The sequence below is a fragment of the Rhamphochromis sp. 'chilingali' genome, assembly GCF_963969265.1.
Source record: "Rhamphochromis sp. 'chilingali' genome assembly, chromosome: 9".
Classification (NCBI taxonomy): Eukaryota; Metazoa; Chordata; class Actinopteri; order Cichliformes; family Cichlidae; genus Rhamphochromis; species Rhamphochromis sp. 'chilingali'.
In genome coordinates this window covers 29,507,983-29,522,562 of record NC_137936.1, presented here as the reverse complement: position 1 = coordinate 29,522,562, position 14,580 = coordinate 29,507,983, and the positions used below count along the sequence as shown (strand labels likewise).

At 40.1% G+C, this 14,580-nt stretch overlaps 1 protein-coding gene across 5 annotated transcripts in view; it reads right to left on the bottom strand.

Moving 5' to 3' along the window:
* The window catches only part of LOC308402998 (plasma membrane calcium-transporting ATPase 1-like), a 134,306-nt gene that overhangs the window by 101,710 nt on the left and 18,016 nt on the right, over nt 1-14,580 (bottom strand). For 4 of the 5 annotated variants that reach the window (XM_080892204.1, XM_080892203.1, XM_080892207.1 and 1 more), the window contains one exon: nt 1,963-2,022. The exons of the other annotated variant lie outside the window; for it this stretch is intronic. The gene's annotated coding sequence lies outside the window, so the exon portion shown is untranslated. The remainder of the gene's footprint in view (nt 1-1,962; nt 2,023-14,580) is intronic. 5 annotated transcript variants of the gene reach the window in all.

The window sequence follows — 14,580 nt, the reverse complement described above, 5'->3', positions numbered from 1 at the left end:
AAAATAAAATTCAGCCAACAGAAAATGCAAATGTTTAAAAATGGAGAAATCTTTGTCAGCAGAAAAATTGAAGCAGGTTGAATGCATACGAGAACATGCAGCACCTGAATGAATAAACACATGAATAAATGAATATGTCAGTGAAAGCCTGTCTGACTCACTGGGCTGCTTCACATGTATACATGAAGTACTAGCCTCTAATGTGCAAGTCATTCACAAACAGCTGTGTGAAGCACCTAATCTCGATGGTTTCAAACTACAGAGATCAGTTCTGTGTCAGTCTCAACACATACACACTCTTTTAAAACATATCGAGAGGCCAAAAGCCTACAAACCCACCGCAATTAGAACACTCCGCGACGACAGCAGCTTCCTGTTCTGGATAAACAGCTACAGCTACAAGTCACTGTATATCTGTTGCTTATCAAGAGGGAAATGTTAGCACCGCAATCACTTTCTTTCCTTCCTACTTTGTTTCACAAACTTCCATCAGTCTCATTTTCAGGCCATCACTCGCATAGCTGACTGCATATTAACACAGAAACACAGCAAAACCCCATAAGAGCCTGCACTCAGCTCTTAGTCATCATCACCACTGAATGCGGCTAATAGCCAGCTGAGTAGACCTCTTAAGGCAGCCGAGCCAACACACATGATGATGTCTCTTCTTCACTAAAATTCATTGACACCAGTGTTACAGCTTCTCAATGCTGCCAGTTATTCTCCGTTTCTATTTGGGCTGGGAGATCTTCTCTGTAGTCCAACAGACATTTATTAACTCCAGTGTCATTGCTAATAAGTGAGATAATCACTGGATGAGTTTAACACTGCGCGGTTAAGATTTTAACACCTGCCAGGTCATTGGTGATTGGTCTTGGGTTAAGGTTAGTTTTTATTTTCCCCACATGGAAAATGGTCAAATTCTCAGAAACAGAAAGATGTTGCCTTTCAAGTGAAGTGTCATGTTTTCATTTTGAGATCACAGTTTTCCTTTTAAAAATGTTTTCCATTTGGGTATTCCAAAAGTCAAAAGTACATCATGACTAACCTTTACCCTTAACACACACACACGCACACACAAACACACAATACAACACTGCGGAGAGTGTAAGAGTGTTTACAAGATCTTTTGAGTGTTTACTTCCTACTTCAAGTATGTTGACAAAGACTACATACCATAATCATTGGATACCACAGCTAATGTTTTTATGCTTCTCACTTTTGAATCTTTAACTTAAGGCATTGAATTTTCTAAATGGCCACAATTTTTCAGTTTAGGGAAACATACTCTTTTTTTTTTTTTTTTATGTGCACGTTTTTGAACAATGGGGAATTTAAATGCCCAACTTGGCCTCAGTTTAGACAAAAAACAAACAAACAAACATGTAAACAAGAATTTAAAAAACACCAGACACGATGGAGCTATTGTGGAAAAATATAAGCACCAGTGTCTGAAAATAATGTAAAAATATTACTCCTAAGGCTCAGGATTTCTATGCAGCCAACGATGATGAGACTCTAATATCATTCAAAAAGTGCAAATCTAATTGATGCTTAAAAAATGACTTGTTATCATCAATTTTCAAATGGCTAACAAAACACTTCTTTGTAACAACCATTACAAAAGAGTATGCATGCCCATCCTGACACGTGTGTCGAATTCTCAACCATTTCCCTGAAATATCAACTTATGTGCTCCACCCAGATTCAGTTAAACAGCTAAAAAGATACCAGGCCATCATATTTGTTTGGCTCTTTTTGACTCCCTCACAGTCTCCTTTCAACCATCTCAGGCTCAAATTAAACTTTTTGTTGCTAATGCACAACCAAGTCCTGCAGTGGTACTTCTGAGTAAAAAAAAAAAAACAAACTCATAAAATATGTATGTGGGGTAATCAGGTTGTTAGTTTTTAACTGTTGCAAATCTGCAACGCCTGCCTCGAGAGGGTTAATGTGTCCCACCTGTTTGTCCTTCGCTGGTTTCCTCCACAGCGGATTCTTTTCACCAGCAAACACAAAGCCCTGTGAAAAAGAATGAAAAGAGGCCACTAAGTTTTAAACACAAGTTAAAGTTTTTCCTTACTCTATGATGAGAAATGAGTATATTCGCTCCAGATACACATACATTCATTTCAAAGTGTGAAGAGTTGCGAGCATTAACTTGCACATAACCATGTCGGTTACATGCCAGCATGCTAACATGAAACTAGCGTGGCTGATTAGATTTATTATCAATCTAATTATAATGATGACATTCAATTAATACGCTGACAAGAAGATGAGTTGGAAAAAAAATCCCCTTGAATCCCCTCTAACGATCATCTGACCTTTAGGCTACGTTCACACTGCAGGTCTTAATGCTCAATTCCGATTTTTTGATCAAATCAGATTTTTTTGTCTGCGTGTTCACACTACAAATAAAATGCGACAGCAAACGCGCTCTAGTGTGAACGCTCAAAGCGGCCCGCATGCGCAAAAGAAGACGTCACACACAACGCGCTCTGTTTAGACCCAGAGCAAACTATATTGTTTGACTGATGGCCCTTAATATAAAGACTTCGGACTTCATGTTTTCCAATTTTTGCTTTAAGTTATTTTGTTATTTACATAATAATGTAGATAACCTAATAATGATCCTTATTGCTGTTTTAGAGGAGCGGTGCTTCAAAGGATAGTTGCAGATTTCTGTCAGAATCTGCAGGTTATGCAGTACAAATAAAATGTTCACGTTTCTCCAACGTTGTCTTCCCAGCAGTTTCACCGGATGGCCAGGAAGCGTTCGCGATGTCTTCTCGGGCGCTTCTTTGGCGCTGATAATTGGCGTCTGTCTTGTATGTGAAGGTTCTCAGTCATCCAGGTCATCGTAGTCAAAGGAGCTTGGCGTCTGTGGCGTCTGTCTCGTGTCAGTGACGTAAAAGATGGATTTAATGCGACTTGACCGTTCACACAGCAGTTGCTTTCTGAAACATCGGATATGTATCGGATTCAGTACCACATACGAAAGTGACCCAGATTGGATTTGAAAATATCAGATTTGTGCCGTTCACACTGTCATACCATGATCGGATATGGGTCGCATAGGGTCAAAAAAATCGGATTTGATGCGCTTTCGCCTGCAGTGTGAACGTAGCCTTTGATCATCCTCCATCGACACAACCCTAGTTTATCAGTCTTCCAGTGTCCACTGTCTCTTTTAAAATAGGGGCCAGTTTCAATTTCTCATAACATGCACGACTGAAGAGCCAGCAGACCAGACAACAGTTGAGACTCACACCAGTCTTATCAAAGCATCTTGTGCAGGGGTTTTTGCATCACAATAATGCAAATGCAGCTTCCTTTATAAGAAAAAGAGGATATTAAAATTAATGGTAACACTTTCTTGCAGGGAAACTGAGCAGCACTGCAGATTTTTACAACTTGGGTCAGTAACCTTTTACATCATAGGAACTTTTTCATATCTCCAGGATGTCACAGTACTGTTCCTATTGGCAATGCAAACCCAAATAGAAAGAAACCCCACACATCCCGAGGATGTAGTTATTCCCCAGTGACTATGGAGTTCAAAAGCACCTTGCAAGCGACAAATTTCAATTAGAAGACACAGAAAAGAGTTGCATTTAAGCATAAATATTGATTTAAATACCACATCAGAGTACCGACAACAACACAGTCTCCTCTCTATTCAATTGTGTAACTTCCATTTGTGTAATCAATATCTTCCACTTATCCAAAGTTGATTTGTGGTGGCAGCATGCTGGGGAGGATGTTCCAGTCATCCTTCTCCCCTACAACTTCTTCCAGTTCCTTATGAGATCCTGAGGTATTCCCAGGCCAAACCACCTTGACTGGCTCCTTGCAACACGGAGGAGCAGCAGCCCTATTCCAACGTCTCTCTCTAAGGCCAGCCCAGCTACCTTCTAGGAGAAGCTCATTTCAATCGCTTGTAATCAGTCTTATTCTTTAGTTCATTTCCAAGATCTCATGACCATACTGTAGGTCACAGTTGCAACACAGACAGTCTGTTAAATCAAAAGTTTATAAAACTTTACCTATTTTATCTAATGGGAGAATGATCTTAATAATGCAGATGAGTTAAGAGTGTGTAAAAACATGTCTCTCCAAAGCAAAGTGTCTCAAATTGAAGAGCATAACAAGTATAATTTCCACAGGCAGCATGTATAAATCCCAAACGCAGAAAACGTATACACAACACTAATGCATTAAGGCCTTTAGTTTCAGACTGCGCTTTCCAGTGTGGTTGTGGGCATATAGAGCTGCTGTGGGCTGGGAAATAAAAAAATCAATCACTCAGTCAATAAAAACAATACATTTTTCTTTCCGTTTATTCCTCGTGGAACTTACTGTTAAACTATTTTTGTCCAGCAAAATGTCTGATGTTAACTTTGAGGCTGGAGTCAATGTGGACTAAACGGGCACTTCAGTCGAACCCTGCTGACATCAGGCGTCTGATGGGAATATAAAGCCCATAGATGTGAAACCAACCCTTTGTTTTAAGAGATTTCAGCCCCCTCACAGGGATGTTTGCCTCCACTTAGATTGGTTTTTTTTTTAGTGGTATTCATGGAACAGTTTTGTTAGCAGCCAGCTTGTTTACTTCTGGACTGGACCTAACAGTGATGTTATCAGCTGTGGGGAAAATTTGGAAACAACAAGTCAGAGGAAAACTTGTTGTTTGGCAACTCAGTACTCGAGTTCATGTTTAAAAACAGCTTAACAGCTTCATCCCCAAATCAAAATGACCTACTTTCTTCTCTGTAATTCACACCAAAGCAAAAAAAGTTCCCTCCTGTCTAATGGTTCTCTGCAGGTTGCTCAGGTTGTTTTTGTTGTGCCTTATCCCACTGTCAGACATACTCCAATTTGGCGACGGTAGTATGCTAGAGAGCCTCCCGGAACTGGAGCTGGAGGGGCCACTTTCGCCACAACCTGGAGTAGGTGGAGAGCTGGGACCACTACACTGAGCTCAGAGCAAAACAAGGACTTTAGTCGCCAGCTACAGCACAAGATGACAGAGCTGGAGTCCATCCACGGGGTGAGAAACATGTTCGAGAGGCAGCTGAGGGGCACAGTTTAGTGTCTTAAAGCATTTATGGTATTCTGTCACGAGTCTCTCTTCACGAGTAAATGGAGGCGTTGTTCTTCACAGCATTACATTTGGTGGGTGTAGTCTGATAGAAAGAAATGAGTTCCTATATGAACTGTGAACATGTTTTTTTTCCCCTTTCTGCAAATAAAGCGCCATCTGATCCCAGTATATTATAGAGAAAGGCAGACATCTCTACAGCCGATATCTCCAAAAACTGGGCAACAGTTTTGCAATATTTCAACACAATAAAAGCAAAAAGCAAATTCTGGGGTCCAAGCATTTAATTAGGGCTGTGCAATATGACCAGAATCTCATATCCCGATATAAAACATCTATCGTCCCGATAACGATATAAATCACAAAAAAATTTATATTTTCTGTAAATTCTGTGAATCTCGGGTAGGTGAAGTGTTTCCAGCTGGGCGTCGTGTAGCTGGAGTCGAGTGTTTTAACCGATGCATGAAACTACACATTTTTAGACATAGGTTGTAACAGCCGCCGTTTTCTTTGTGAGTATTTATTACACGGCGTGCTGCGGGGAAAAGCCTGTTCTAACGTTTGAGTCTAAGGTTTATTTTTTAGCACCTGACGGCTCTTTTTTGCTTCTCATCCGTCAATACTCTGCATACTTTTTCACGTGATTCCGTTTATTTTGAAAAGTCTCCACATGATCTTGAGCTTTATTGTGAAAGGTTTATGTGGAAAATAAACAAGAGGACATGTGATGGTTTTACCGTCGTTGTTTCTAACGACAGCACATAAAAACAGGCGCTTGTCCGTCCGTAGTGTGGTTATATTAAATATAAGAGAAAGAGAGAACTTTAAGAAATTAATATACTGTAGCCACTACAGTGACCATCAAAACCATGAAAAAAAAATATTGCCGTAAAGTTTATTTTGCGACACCACGAAACAAACGATAGCGTAAAATGAAACGATAGACGTTTTTATATCGTCATCCGATATATATCGTTATATCGAACAGCCCTACATTTAATCATACTTTTCCCCCCCCTATTCTATAACAAACCCATCAGCCTCTTTCAGCCCTCATCAGTGAAGCAGCACATTACTCAGCCTCAGATGACTGTTGGTGGAGCATCTTGTGACTGAGAGCAGAGCGGAAAAAAAAAAATCCTCACAGTCTGCTGTTTGTTGGGCTGAAAACCAGCTGGACAATGTGACACCAAACATTCCTGGGTTTTGTGAAAAATAACTGTTCAGGCTGACAGAGTGGAGAGTGTCTGAACACAGAAAACACAAGCTGCCATTCATACCAGTGGATGGGAGGAGTGTATCTAACAGTCCAATCGGTGAGCAGCTGAATGTGTGACAGGGTCAAATTCACAAGAGGAATGTGACCAAGGAAACATGTTTCTGTCTCGAGTGTTCAGGACAAGTATCCACGGCAGTGTTGGCAACATTTTTTCCTCAGAGGGCCAGACTGAGTTAGATAGAGTAAGCAGAAGGAAACAAAGTGCTTAAAATCCACTAGAAAATTCCTGAAAAAATTATGAATGTGCCAGTGTCCCTATTTCTGTGTAAAATAGGTTTGCAGAGATTGCAGCAAATATTGTAAGGAAAATGTAGACAGCTGGAAACTAGAAACAGATTTTAATTGTTTATGTTAATATCCTGATAAAAGTTATTTTCGAGTTTCCCAAAAGCTAAAAGATCCATGGATCTGAATTTTAGGCAGAAGAAGGAGAATAATAATAATAAGAAGAAGATAATGACAAAAATCTGACAAATAATAAATAGTCAGCCTTAATGCTATTGCACTGACGCACTCAATTAACTTTGACAGTCTTGATAGATTGCTTTAAACTGTAAAAGCCAAAGAATGTTGACTTTTCTCTGTCAGGCTGTTATGAAATCCGCTTAAATGCCTAATGCATGTATTAATATGCATGTTTGCATCAATGAATGAATAAAGAATGAATACATGATCATAGTCGTGGATATGACTCAGGGTGCATACCTGAACCAAACGGCCATCATAGTACAGACCTGCATCACTGAATCAAGAAAATCAGCTAACACCATTTCCCATGCACATACATTACTGATTAGGGCCACTCAGACATATTTGTTCCTTCATCCGAGACAACAAGGACTCTATTGAATGATGTCCTCACGCTTGTATTGAAAGTACACTGACTGCTCCCATTTCGCATTCCCCCCCAAAGTTCCATTTAGTACTGCAAACTGTGCATTGGACCTCAGCACTATCCTGACACTCTTGTGCCTGGATTGCTTAATCTAAACAGGATTCAAGTTCATCTAATCACAAGTACTGGTCTTACAGTTATGGGTGTGGTTTGGTACTGAGTGAACCTGTTACCCTGTGTAGAGCTTAGGCCTCTAAATTAACTTTCATTATTAAAAAACTAATTTAGCAATAATCTTTGGACAAACAAGTAAAAAAAACATGAAACAATTCAATAAAAACAAAAAACAAACAAATACTAAGTGTGGCAAAAACTACACACAAATTGTGTTCCCCTTGTCATTTTGACTTTATGACTTTATATGGTGGCTCCTATCAAATGAATGTGGACTGAGTGTACAGAAATTTATGAATTTGCAGAAAGGGGGAAAAAAAAGTTGGAGAACCAGTTCAAAGACACTCAAAACCAAAATACCTATTAAGTAAGTTAATGACACACACGCACTGATATCAGTGCAGGTAAAAAAAAAAAAAAAAAAAAAAAAGAAAAATAAAAAAAAATCACCAGAGATCATCATTTAAATCATGAATGAAAAATGCATTATTCTGCTGCCGTTTTTGAATCTGCTTTCACTAAAACTTGCCTGCTTCACAAAGGCGTTGCCATCTGTACAACACTCAGTGTCAGAATTATCACAGGCCTCCAAGTGTGTTTAATTCACTAGTCTCAGGATAGTGTTCTTTTGCCTGGCAACTAACCAGTTATTCAGCTAATCATATGCGCACCACCTTCAGTGGAACTCCCATCAGTATGTGTACTTCAAATAACTCCGTATCAGCTGCCAGCTACTTCAAGTTCATCTGTTATTGCCACGTAAACATTTCCAAAGCCAAACGCACTTGAATGCAAAGATAATTAAATTTATTTCACTACCAACACACACACAGACCAGGAAACTTGTATGTGATTAGTATCATGTTCAAGGACACTTCAGCCTCTAGACGTGAGGAGCTACAGATGAAACCACCAACTCTGCAGTTAATTTACAACCAGTTCTACGGACTCATCCACTTTTTTCCCCCCATAGTGTTGAAAAGGCTAAATTCCTCCATTTTGAAGATTCTGTGTGTGAAAGCAGAATCCAAGAATATGACACAGAGTCACATGAAAGCATGCACAGAATGTTCTGTGTGGACAATGTTCTGTGCCTCTCCTGTTTTTGTTTTTTTTTTCCTGGTGAACTTTGAAATGAAAAGCCACTTCGGTTTTATTGAGCACATGATCTTACACAGCTGAGCCCAAAGGCCTCGCTCAGTGGACTCAGAGTCAAACTGTGGAAAACACAAAAACGCACCGGCAGGTCACTGGACCAGACCTCCAGAGCAGTTTCTGGTCCTCAGAGTCAGAAAGTCACCGAGTTGTTAACAACAGCCGGAGATGAAGAAACAGAAATGGAACAGCTGAGAATAAATTCAGCCTTTGAATTTATTTACTTATTTATTCTGCTTTCCCAAACAGCAGAGGAGCGAGCGGGTCCCTGTTCCTCTCTGATGTGTTTTATGTTTTAACAGATTTCATCTTGTCCCAGTTTGGAGCATCTTGGCTGTGATGGCAGTGTGTGCGTTCAGATCGGAGCCCTGCATGTCTGTGCGTGCACGCTGTGATGAATGCCTGCGTGCTGATTGTGAGAGCTACGCCCAGCTCTCCAAAACAAACATAGCATTCCACCGATCCTCTGCACCAGTCACAGACCGGGAACAGGAATGAGGCCTGAGTGGGATTCCCACCTGGTAGGCAGAGGAGATGTGTACGTAGCAGAGTTCCCTGCTGGCAGAGCTCCCGGTCAGCTCAACAACACATTGACAGGAGGATAGAAAACAAACCACAGCGGGGACTCTTTGCAGCGTCTGCAGTCTGAACATGAACTGAACTGACTACTGGCAGGGATTCCCCCACAGAACAGTGCAGTCCACCCACATCCTAAAACAGCTCATGTAAAAACAGACCATGGCCACACCGCCTAAACTATAGTGACCCCCATCTCATCCCACACATCGGATATGCTGTGCTGAGGTTATACATTCACTAAATTTAAGGTATAAAAGAAGGCTCTGTTTATTTAAGGCAGGGTTGGACACCTCTTGTATAAAACACTAATCTTTTTGCCACACTTGGCTGGATTAGCTGGGATGCACTGCAGGGACATAGTCTTTGGGTAATTGGGCTGCAAACGTTGTTCAAATATCCTTGAAAGGTCTTTTACCCATGGATCACTGCAAACAATTGCAAAGTAGTGATAAGAAGTGGAAAATGATATCAAAATCAAAGTTCAAAAAGTAAACATAAAACATTTCCAGCACAGTTTAGCTTTATCCTTGCCACATTAGCGGGCCATTTCCGGTAGAAATGTGAACATAATGAGTAACAAATATTAAAAAATATTGCAGCAGCACATAAATATGAGCTGGACTCCAAATGGTCACTTGAAGGTTAAAAACATAAACAGTGCGCACAATATTGATCTAAATTTACCATATATGATGTGAAATGCGTTCATTTGATGTCAATCAATTTAAATGTTGCCACAAACATACCTTAATGCAGCGGTCCCCAACCTTTTTTGCGCCACGGACCGGTTTATGCCCGACAATATTTTCACAAACCGGCCTTTAAGGTGTCGCGGATAAATACAGCAAAATAAAACTAGTACCGGTACCGAAAAAAAGAAGATTTATTCATAACACACGTGAAAAGACCCAGGAAAACCGAGTTAATGATAAAAACGATAACAAAATAACGCTAAAAACCGATAAAAACCCTGAAAACCATACATTTCACACCCGAGCCTCAACTCTCGCGGCCCGGTACCAAACGATTCACAGACCGGTACCGGTCCGTGGCCCGGGGCTGCCTTAATGCATCCCTAACAATGCCTTCATTAAAACAAATAATAAAATGGAGGTTGCTGGCCCATTAAACAATGGTACTGACACCAGCAGTGTTCAAAGTACCCTTTAACTGTAAAACTCGCTCTGCAATAAGATGACTCATATGTTAAAATTCTGTAAAATTATCCAGTGGTTAATGAGGTGTTTTTTTCCAAGGGGAACAAACCACATAATTAACAAAATATGGCAACATATATCATGCTAATGGCCAAAAACCTTATTGTTCTTCTCTGTGAGTCTTTAAAATGATGCAGCCGATGCTCCAACTGCATTCATGTGAGAACAAATCTGATAAGGAACTATGTAGGTTACACTGATATTTCCACCAAATCTTTTACAGTACTCAGCCTCCAGTGGAGCTTCAAAGGATTAGATGACAGAGAAAGACAGAAGTCTGGTGGTGGGGGGAAAAAGAAAGAAATATACTCCACCTCTGCTCATTTTATGGAGAAAAATAAAATGGTTCAAGCACCAACACCAACACTGTTTTGAATTTTAAAAAAAGTTTCTGAGGTCAAAAAGCAACATGTCAAATAAAGGAAGGAAACAGACACACAGAAACAGCACCTGTTGGGAGTGTAAGTAGAGGGAAGTGAAATTTTGACTGTTGCCAACACAACATGAGGAAACCACCGAGCCTTCACTTCCTGTTGGCTCTCCATGTGCCCTCCATCTGCTCACTTCCTCCTCTGACTGGTGCCTTTTTTTCGGACCGTCTCTGAGAACAGAATCTTCCTATACATCTGAAATTTTAAGAAGCTCCTCTGAAGTCATGAAGTACCAGATTGAAAAAAAATAAAATAAATGACAATAATAATTAAGAGAGAAGGAGATGGAGGAAGAGTCTGATGCCTACCTCAAACTATGTTGTATGACTGACTTCCACACACTTTGTCACAAATGCATGATGATGTTTTACTACAGAAAAGTTGCGTATAAAAATATTTTTCAGTGTTAAACATTATGTGTGTGTTTGGGTGTCACTTAAAAAAACCAGGCCCACACCCACATCACCTTCACCTCAAACCTGGTCGTCACGCACACTTTGTTTCAGCCACCTGAGTGGAAAAATCCTGTGGGTTTTCTACAGACTTATACAGAGGTTCAGCATTTTCCAAGTCAAGCAGAATGTGGACTGTTGTGTGAGACATTGTTATATCCCTTGCATCTCTTTAGCCTTTTATTGAAACAGAGATTTTCTCCCTCTCTCTCTACGTGCTGCAGCTGAACAGCATTCTGGTCAGTAGTGGAAGTGCACATCTAGCCCCCGACAAAGCGCTTCTTGCCATTTGGGCTCTCTGTTGTATGGTTGCTAGGATTAGTCGTGTTTAGTTTCACTAGAAATCTGTCCTTTGAAACAGACTTGTGGCAAACCTGTAAAACCTCAGTATGCTTTCTTTTGTGTTTGAATAAATCTGGCTGCAAGCTTGGTGGGAGTTTTCTGACAGTATTTAAACACTTTCTCTCCTCTTTTGTGGCTAGCCAGGGAGCCTAGGTTTTATAGTTTTGCTTTGCTTTGTTTTGTTTTGTTTTTTTTTTAAACCTACAGCTCGGTGTTTCTCTTCTTTCTAGAAAAAGTGGATAGGTGTGGGTGGGGGTCTGTTTGTTGGTTTGGCCTTGAAGACCCAGAAGGCTATTTTCTTGCTTTCCTTTTCCTAACCAATGCAATATAACCTACAGAACTGTACTTCAAACAAATGAGCATCAGGAAAGCGTTTACTGGGGTTAAAGGTCAGGGGAGCCAACAGCTTATTCCCCATAGATTTCTATAAAACAGTAAGTCTTTTAGAAACCAGAGGAGTCGCCCAATGCTGTCAATTTAAAAAAAAAATAAAAATCAGATTTCACTGGCTTTACTTTTCCCAAAGTAAAGCCACATCCCCCTTTTATACCATCTATGGTATGCACAAAAGCACTATTGTTCTGCATATTTTTAAGGCAATGACTCTGCGTCACCATCCTTAACAGAAGCCTGTTCAAATTCCTCCTATTTCCAGCCATTTCTGCCCATCCTGATGATTTCCCTTTGGGAATAAGAGCAAATACAAATTTCAGGAAAAACACAACTAAACAGATTAAAATATTTACCTCTGAGTCATTTCACTTGGAGTTCTTTTTAGCTGGTTCAAACCTCTCTGGTCTTGGACAGACACTTTCTCCTGTGGCTTCGGTCTTTTTATTCCCTCGTCTTTATCAGTTGGTAACATGTAGCAGAGGGCTGCCAAGTAGGCTGCCCCTCTTGAATATATGCACACCCAAACACAAGAGTGGGCTGCACACTCTTCACAGACACCAACCTGAATTACACAGCCGCTCAGCCAAGGAGCTGAGTCAGATTACCGCAGTCTGTTTAATATACAACATCTAAAGGTGAGCGTTATGGAGCTTTCGGGAAGGGAGTGGCTCTTGTACCTGCCTCTATTGGAACCGGTGTAAACAGGACTGTAGCCACTCCAGCTGGAGAGTCGGCCTTTCTTATCACTCTGCCAGAGTCGATGATGGTTTAACCTTTTTTAAATAGTGAGCACACAGGAAGAGGATGCACGAGCAGCTTTTACAGCTGTCTGAGTTCTCTGAATTAGGAGCAATAGGACTGAAGAAGGTCATTTACAGCAAATAAGCTCCATTTTAATCTCTATTTTAGATCTATAAAATCTCTGTGATATCCAGAAAACGTATATAAAAGTGTATTTATATTTGCAACTAGGGTTAGGTGACTATTGTGCTTGTCTTTTTGTTAGCAAAGTTACATTAGTCAAAAGTCATGAAAGGCACAGATTCATTATAGTCATTCATGTTTAGATTCATTAATATAGTGCTGCCTTCTGTTGTTTGTTTGTTTTTTAGGGTTATTCGGTTTTCCTTTATTTTTTACCATTGTGAGACAGGTTCAAAACTATATATCACCTCAGGATATTGGAAGAATTGTCTTGATTTTCAAGAAAAATATCCAAAACTAGTCTTGATCCAAATATCCTTCTGGATCTTGATTCCTTCTGTTAAGGGAATTTTCATTCTTAACGGAGGTCTCAGATTGCTCTTATCATCAATTAATTTGCTGATTATTTTTGCAACAAGTGTCTCGTCTACAAAAGATTACAAAACTGAGAACTGGCAACCGGAATTCTCTAGAGCACAAAGCAGCGCCAGCAAAATTTCATTTTCTGTCTGAACAACAGTCCAAAATCTGAAATATTCAAGTTGCTCTAAGGTAGACATGGAAAAGCAGCAAATTCTCACATTTTAAAACAGAAACATTTTTGCCGTTTCTGATTGAAAATTTAAAAAGAAGAAGAAAAAAAAGAGCATAATTCAAATAGTTGGTGTATAATTTTCTACTAAATGAACTAACTGTTGTGAATATAACTTATCCTCATAGCAACAGCATAGTTATCCAGCATCACCTGACATCAACTGTAACAACCCACAGAGCAAAAAAAATAAAACACACTCACACTTATCCATCTATGCTAATACAGTCACACAGACTCACACAGCCTGGCTCACTGCAGCTCATCACATTCACAACAAGCTTCAACACCTCTCTGCAACAATGGCTTCATCAGGATTAACACACACACACACACACACACACACACACACACACACACACACACACACACACACACACACACACACACACACACACACACACACACACACACACACACACACACACACACACACACACGCCTGAGTGTGTCTTAGCGGCAGCTTCACCTTTGTGAGGTGAGAAATGTTAAACTGAGAGCACCAAGACAGATAAATGTGCATTAGATTTGCTAAGATTTCTTTTTAAAATTGTATATATCCTGTGAGAGACACAAACATTTAGTACACACGTGTACAGTACGTCAATGTCAAACAGCTACATGTGGGCCAGCATTATCGTAGCTACATACAGTGGGGCAAAAAAGTATTTAGTCAGCCACCGATTGTGCAAGTTCCCCCACCTAAAATGATGACAGAGGTCAGTAATTTGCACCAGAGGTACACTTCAACTGTGAGAGACAGAATGTGAAAAAAAAATCCATGAATCCACATGGTAGGATTTGTAAAGAATTTATTCGTAAATCAGGGTGGAAAATAAGTATTTGGTCAATAACAAAAATACAACTCAATACTTTGTAACATAACCTTTGTTGGCAATAACAGAGGTCAAACGTTTACTATAGGTCTTTACCAGGTTTGCACACACAGTAGCTGGTATTTTGGCCCATTCCTCCATGCAGATCTTCTCGAGAGCAGTGATGTTTTGGGGCTGTCGCCGAGCAACACGGACTTTCAACTCCCGCCACAGATTTTCTATGGGGTTGAGGTCTGGAGACTGGCTAGGCCACTCCAGGACTTTCAA